This window comes from Mustela nigripes, chromosome X, assembly GCF_022355385.1.
Source record: "Mustela nigripes isolate SB6536 chromosome X, MUSNIG.SB6536, whole genome shotgun sequence".
NCBI classification, from domain to species: Eukaryota; Metazoa; Chordata; class Mammalia; order Carnivora; family Mustelidae; genus Mustela; species Mustela nigripes.
This window is the reverse complement of record NC_081575.1, coordinates 31,284,950-31,293,030: the sequence shown is the minus strand read 5'-3', so window position 1 is coordinate 31,293,030 and position 8,081 is coordinate 31,284,950. Positions and strand designations below refer to the sequence as shown.

The 8,081-nt window shown below is 39.5% G+C and overlaps 1 long non-coding RNA gene across 1 annotated transcript; it reads right to left on the bottom strand.

Moving 5' to 3' along the window:
• Positions 1 to 5,886: 5,886 nt before the first annotated feature.
• LOC132007831 (uncharacterized) lies at positions 5,887 to 7,350 on the bottom strand. Its single transcript, XR_009401439.1, has 2 exons — positions 7,229 to 7,350; positions 5,887 to 6,071 (listed from the first exon to the last, which is right to left on the bottom strand). It is a non-coding gene; the product is annotated as an uncharacterized LOC132007831 (long non-coding RNA).
• Between the last annotated feature and the right edge of the window lie 731 nt (positions 7,351 to 8,081).

The window sequence follows — 8,081 nt, the reverse complement described above, 5'->3', positions numbered from 1 at the left end:
GGGTGGCTCAGTTGTTGGGCATCTGCCTTTAGCTCAGGTCATGATCCCAGGGTCCTGGGATCGAGCCCCGCATCAGGCTCCCCGCTCAGAAAGGAGCCTGCTTCTCCCTCTCACACCCCCCCACCCTGCTTGTGTTCCCTCTCTCGCTGTCTGTCAAATTAATAAAATCTTAAAAAAAAAGAAGTCTATGACCCACATAACATGCTCACCACGAGGCAGAAGTTTAGTTGTAAACTGACTGACCTGTATATGTGCTGAACTTCAGCGAGTAAGAAAAGAGGGGCAAGAAGTGAGAGAGAATGTAAGGTGAAGAGGCTCAAGAGGGTTTAGCTTGAGAAGAATAAAATTCTGTCATTAAGAAGTTTCCATTGCCTGCTCTAGGCATACCAATGAGAAAAACATTAGGGGTGCTGAAGAGAAGAGGACATTTGGTTCAACCCATTGACTCTTAAGTGTGCTTCATTTTCCCTAACCCTGGGCCAATGTCTGAGCCACTAACTCATGGTTACTTTTAATTAGGTACTTTTAGAACAGAAATGCTGAAAACAGTTTGGTCTGGACTCTGATGTTTGACATTTGAAGCATGTCATGCTATATTAGTTTGTCCCTTAACTAGAAAACATAGTTCCTAAAGAACGGCCAGACAATTAAAGAACTAGACGATCTTCATTCCTACTCTTCATGTCCTGAAGGATAGCAGCAATATAAATTCTGGAACATCAGAGCTCATCTATGTCCCCTACCCCTCTCTTTTTTTAAAAAAAAGGTCACTGCAAATTCTTAATAAATAAAGCATTAAGCTAGATTTAATTCGTAACAAATTAATCTTAAGTGAAAAACCAGGGAGACCACATCTGATTAGATTACCTACAAAGAGAGGACATTCTTATGTTTTGCTAGAACTTTAATGAATATTGTTCACCACCCAAAAGACAAAAATTCGTTATTTTAGGAATTACGCCCTTGCCATGGTTTGAAAGTTTTTCAGTCTGAAAACAGTCTGAAATTACAAGAAACCAAATGGTGATTCATTTTCATTTTACTTGACAAAACCATTTAGGCTGATAAATTCAAAGCTAAACTCTCATTAACACACAGGTAAAAATCATGAATATTTGAAGGATAGCTTTGCCTCTTCAATATCATCAATAACAACCAATTTAAATTTGTTCAACCTAGCTACACCATAAAACATTTTTGTTATAAATATTTGTCTTCCACAAATATTTCTGAAGCATATATTTCTTTTGATTTTTCACATTAAAAAAAGGAAAACTGGAAATACCGCTTTATGCTGTTTGGCCAGTCTTTGCTTTCCTCTTCCTGTTTATTCAGACGAGAAAAGAAAGGTCAGCTTTCCCTCTTCGCCTCCAATTCCCAATTTAGCATGCATTAATCTTTAGAATATAAGGTTAAAAGACAATTTTTTTTTCCAAACTGAGGAAGCTACTGCTATTTTTAAATATTGACTTATCCCTTTGGTCATCTCTGAAAAATAAAGGTGCTTAAGTGACTAACATTAATTAGATAACTGATAGGACTCTCTTGTTGCTCCAGATATTGGAGAAATGGTTGCCACATGTTTAACTCTGAGACTGAGTCTTAAGTACTCAGACAAGAAAATGAGCTAGGCCACATCAGGCTCCCTGCCCTGCAGGAAGCCTGATTCTCCCTCACCCACTCCCCTTGCTTGTGTTCCCTCTCTCGCTGTGTCTCTCTCTAATAAATAAATAAAATCTTAAAAAAAAAAAAGAAAATAAACTAGGTAGTTTCTGTATAGTCCTACTTACAGCCTCCTTTGGAATGGTTTTGCCAATAATCCTTTCTTACTCCTAAATGGTAAAATGGAAAGAAAAAAGACTTTCAAGTCACAAAGACCTGAGCTTAAATCGTAGCCTGGTCACAAATTTCCTCTTTCTCCTAGGATTTAATTTCTTCATTGGCCATGGGATGATAAAGCCTACTTTTCAAAGGATGGTTTTAAGGACTGACTAGAATAATACAATGTTAAGTGCCTGACTAAGCAGAATTGTAATAAATGTTAGTCTCCTATCTCCCTCTCCCAACTTGGAGATGACTTTGAATTTTAATATATCAAAATGAAAACGCTTCGAATAAAGTGCCTTCATGCAAGCCATGAGAAAAAACTTATTGCAATTTCAATCTGTAATACATGTTTGATATTTTCTATTTCAATTTTCCTTAAGCTCCAACTCCGTCAATTGTTGAACCCACAGATATTTTATATGTTAATGACCACCATTTTTTAAAATAACGAGTACCCCAGGGGCACCTGGGTGGCTCAGTTGGTGGATCATGTGACTCTTGGTTACAGATCAGGCCATGAACTCAGGGTTGTGAGATCAAGCCCAGAACTGGGCTCCACGCTGGAGCCTGCTTAGGATGTTCTCCCCCTCAACCCCTCCCCCACTCACACTTTCTCTCTAAAAAAATTTAAAGAAAAATTAAGAGCACTCTGTACTCAATTCATTCAACTTAATTTCTATGTATTATATAAATTCAATTACATAAAAATGAAAGAAATACATAAAAATGAAGGAAATAAAAAGTCATTCTTGGATGACGCTGTGAATTTTCTGATTTTGCAATCCCTAACTTACTTTAGTTTAGTTTTTTTTTTTTTAATCCCTACAAACTTTTTCTGAACTTCTGCATTCTGAAAACCAAATTAATTTAAATACATATTAAAAGGGGCACCTGGGGGGGCTCAGTCGTTAAGAGTCTGCCTTCGGTTCAGGTCATGATCCCAGGGTCCTGGGATAGAGCCCTGCATAGGGCCCCTTGCTCAGTAGGAAACCTGCTTCTCCCTCTCTCACTCCCCCTGCTTGTGTTCCCTCTCTCGCTGTCTCTCTCTCTCTGTCAAATAAATAAATAAAATCTTTAAAATAAATACACAAATACATACTAAAAGATAAATGTATGCCAATCAGCTTTACTGAACTTGGGGGAGACTCTTCTCAGTCTCTGAGAACTGCATATCTTCTATGCACAGCAGGAGACTAGGTTTGTATTTTCTGGTCCCACCCCACCTGGGCAAACTGGACCAGGAGTGAAACCTGCTCCAAACTAATTACATGGTCTTTTCTGGGCATTGCAGCCGAGTAATTCTAGGCTGGTTTGAAGTAAACTCAGGGTCTCGGGGCAGCCATGTGCAAAGAGAATCAGAGAAAGGCAGTCTTCAGAGAGAAAGTGATGGAGGAATCACACAGAAAGAAGCAAAATGAAATCAGTGGAGGGGAGCCGGAGTGGCTCAGTCACTTAAGCATCTGCCTTTGGCTCAGGTCATGATCTCGGAGTCCTGGGATTGAGTCACACCTCGGACTCTTAGCTCAGCAGGTAGCCTGCTTCTCCCTCTGCCCCTCCCCCCACTCATGCTCTCTCTCTAAAATAAATAAAATCTTTTTAAAAAAATGAAGCCAGTGTAGCCCAAAACACAAATGCTACAACAGTTGCAATGTTACTGAGATTTGCCATTTCACTGCCCTGGACTCCACCCTATAAAACCGTTCCTTCACCCACTGGTAACTTCTGTTACTCAGAAGGAAAAAAAAAAAAACAACCTTGACTAAGATAGGGATAGACAGTGAAACACAAACATCAAAATTTTATAGCTCCCCAGGGACTGAGCATCGCCATTTTAACAGATACTAAGATTTTATCACAACTAAAATAACAGAGAAAAAACACCACGTTTATAGTAAATTCTTTGTATTTTCAGTTGTGACAAAAATTGTGTTTAGAGAAAAACTGAGTAGGATTATTACATACCAGAAAGAAAATGGTAAAAACAAGTTACGTTTATGAGTGGAGGTGGTAAGGGTTGTAAGTTCTAAGAGTTAAGCTGGTGTTTTTCACTGATCTGGACCCATTAATGGGATATGAAATCTCTTTAATAGGTCAGGACATGCATTTGTAATGACACAGAAGCACAGGAAAAATGTAGTAAGAATAAATACTGGTATCAGGGTAAGTTTTCTTTCATGAAACCTTTGTTTCAGGTACATATATTTTTGAATAACTAAGTCACGATATTCCCTACTGCTGGTCAAGGAGCTTGAAAGTCACTGACAAAGCCATGTTTCCAAAATACCAACCAGAGACAATGAGTCCTACAATTACACTTCCATACTATATTTGTTCTCTGAGTTAAAACAAATTAAATTATTCCGAGGAAATAAAACTTTAACTCAAAATGGATCACAAGCTAATATAAAATGCAAAGCTATAAAACTTCTAGAAGAAAAGACAAAAGAAAATCTTCAGGATCTTAGGATAGGCAGATATCTTATAGTTATGCATGAAAAGCACAATAAATGTTAAAAAAAAAACCTCATCAGGGGCTAAAATGAATAAATAAATAAATCTTTTTTAAAAACCTGAAAAAAGTGGTCTTTATCAACATTAGAATCTCTTGTTCTGAGAAAGATACTATCAATAGAATGAAAAGACAAGCCACAAACTAGGGAAAAGTTATTTGCAAACCACATATCTGATAAAGAATTTGCTGCCACGATCTTTCAGGAACAATTACAAGGGGGGAGGGACAGGAATTACAAATAGTAATAAAATAAAGAACAACAATTACAATTCGACAATAAAGACAACCTAATTTTAATGAGCAAAAGTTCCAAACTGATACTTAACCAAAACATAGGAGTAGGCAAGAAACCCATGAAAAGGTGCTTGAAATCATTAGTTATTAGGTACATGCAAATTAACACAGTTAGGTAATTCTTTATCCATTCTCTCCTTTAGTACATATTTAGAGAGCTTTCAACAACTCCTCGTGCAAGTCATATTATATAAACATTCTTATTGTGAAAATTAATAAAGGGAAACCTCATTGAACTCAAGTCGGGAGGCCAAAAGGGATAAGGTCTCCTGTGTTACCACTCCTCAGTTGTAGACCCCAGCAGGAAGAGGCATACCTTCTAAGTCCCAAGTGAATACTACCTTACTATCCCAGCAGGAGGAATAAAGGTTTCCTCCTCCCCTAGCAAGAACCCAGCCAATGAGACACTGTCATGACTGATCCAGTGAGAAGCCACTATACTTTGATCACCCATTTTGCGCTCATGACCACTTTGTTTATAAGAGCACCTCTCAACTACCTCCTCTCCTCTGTTCTCTGGACTTGCCTAAGGTTTTGCCACGTTTACATGTCCTGAATTGCAATCCTCTGCTATTCTTCCTAAACAGACCCATTTTTACTGGTAAAATAACAGTTTTATTTTTAAGGTTAACATTGTCCTACATCTTTGCACACACGTGACACTCTTTATTTAATTCAGTCCTCAAAGCAGAGTCAATGGAATGAAGGGTATATGTATTTTTTTTTATGATTTTCTTTAGTTATTGGACAGAGAGAGAGATCACAAGGAGGCAGAGAGAGAGGAGGAAGCAGGCTCCCCGCTGAGCAGAGAGCCCGATGCGGGGCTCGATCCCAGCACCCTGGGATCATGACCTGAGCCGAAGGCAGAGGCTTAACCCACTGAGCCACCCAAGCGCCTCGGAAGGGTATATGTATTGTTTTTATGGACACTGTCGACTTGTTTCAAAGCCCATAGTAACTGAGACTCCCAGGAAGAATAAGGAATTGAATTTCCTTTCAAAAAAAAAAAAAAAAAAGAAAAGAAAAGAAAAGCCCCACTGAATTTCCTGATACTTAGTGAGCCCATATTACACTTACTGGCTAGTCACACATCTTTTTCTGTGAATTTACCATTTCTATCATATACCTATTGTTTGTGATTTTCTTTTTAATTTTATGACTTCCTTTTCTACCTTAGATATTCGTCCTTAGTCATTTTTATAAGTTACTAATGCTTTTTCCTACTTTGTTGAAAAAATGATCACCAACTAGGGTATAATTTACATACAAAATTCATTCATTAGGCATGTCTGGGGGGCTCAGTCAGTTGGGCATTTGTCTTCAGTTCAGGTCTTGATCTCAGGGTCCTGGGATTGAGTCCCACATGCGGCTCCCTGGTTGGTGGGGAGTCTGCCTCTCCCTCTCCCTCTGCCTGCTGCTCCCCTTGCTTGTGCGCTCTCTGTCAAATGAAATGAACAAAATCTTTAAAAAAAATTTAAATTAAAAAATTCATTTATTAAGAAAATACAATTAGTTATCTTACTACCTACAGAATGGCTAAACATTTTTTTAAAATACAATACCAAGGGGCTGGCAAAAACAGTCAGTCATCTTTTTATAAAGTTAAAACATACATTGGTCATATGATCCATCAAGGCTACCCAAAGATATTTACCCTAAGAAAAGAAAACTTAGGTTCACACAAAAATCTATACAAGAATGTTTATGGCAGCTTTATTGATATCAACCCAATCTGAAAAGAGTCCACGTGTCCTCCAAGTGGTGAATGGATAAACAGTGGTACATTCACACCAAAAGATAACACTCAGCAGTAAAAAGGAACAGACTACTGATCCATGCAGCAATTTGAACGAGTCTTGAAGATGTTAGCTAAGTAAAGGAAAGGAGCCAGATTCACAAGACTAAATACTGTATGATTCCATTTATATGACTAACTGGGAAAGGCAAAAGTTTAGGGACAGAGAACAGATCAGTGCTTGCTGGAGGCCAGGGTGAGATGACACGCTGACAACATAGCAGGTGAATCTGGGTGGTCACAGAACTGTCCTGAATCTTCATCATGGTGGTGGTAGTCATGTGACAATTATACGTCTGTCAAAACTCAGAACTGTACACTAAAGGGGGAGAATTTTTTTCTACACGTAAATTACACCACAATAAACTTAATCAAAAGTGTCTAAAACTTAAATCTATGTGACTTAGATTACCCAAGTCCATTAGTCCACCCAAGTGGACCCATATTTAGGGATTACGAAATAAGAACGTGCTACAGGGGGCACGTTGGGTTAAGTCTCTGCCTTCAGCTCTGGTCATGATCTCAGGGTCCTGGGATTGAGCCCCGCATCGGGCTCTCTGCTCAGTGGGGAGCCTGCTTCCTCCTCTCTCTCTGCCTACCTCTCTACCTACTTGTGATCTCTATCCGTCAAATAAATAAATAAAATCTTTAAAAAAAAAAAAAACGTGCTGCAGGACTACGGCAGGTGACACAAGGAGTTCTTTTAGCAGCCTCTCCTAATTAAATCCTTTGAATGAGGTTCCAAAACGGCCCATCAGGAAAATGAAAGTAACTTAAAAAAAAAGAAAGTAACGGGATACCTGAGTGGGTTAAGCATCAGACTCTTCATTGCAGCTCAGGTCATGATCTCAGGGTCCTGGGATCAAGCCTGCATCCGGCTCTGGGATCCACGGACAGTCTGCCTGAGGATTCTCTCTCTCCCTCTTCCTCTCCCCCTCCCATTGCTCGTGCGCCCTGTGCGCACGCGTACACACACTCTCTCTCTCAAATAAATAAATAAACCTTTTTTTTTTTTTTAAAGCCGTCATACCAATACTTGATTACAGAAAGTTAAGAGTTAAGGCCTCTGCTCAAAAACTTAAATATGACACTAACATAACATCCACTGTCTGTAGAGAGAAAGAAAAGACTTATGATAATGACTGCATCTGTTCAGAGCTTTGCAGTTTACGAAGTGCTTTCATACACTCCACCTCATTGGGGTTATTACAAAACATCTCAGAGCAAAGAATGCCTCACTAACAACAACCAAAATACCTTACAGGGCTCCCCCACCCCCCAGCCACGTTCCCAGGGAGCAGCAAGCCCCCGCCAACGTGAGACAAGCTGCGAGCACAGCTGTGAAGCAGGACTGCCAACCCCCAAGCTTCATTTGCCTTCCATCCCCTGAGGGATGCTAAGCCGGGAGGGAAAGTTCAGTCAGTCCCAGATAGCAGAAGAGACCAGATTAGAGGACATGGCCACGGTGTCTCTAACAGGAGCAACCCCGATGGAAGAAACCGAGCACACGTGTATACAAGCATTTGCACATTTGCATTCGTTCCTGCCCACAGCTGCTGGGAGGAAACGGCAAGCTGTCTCTTTTCTAGGGTCCATTTCATGCTGAAAATATCTCGCTAGAGAGTATTCCTATAAAACAAGAGTCACATTTTT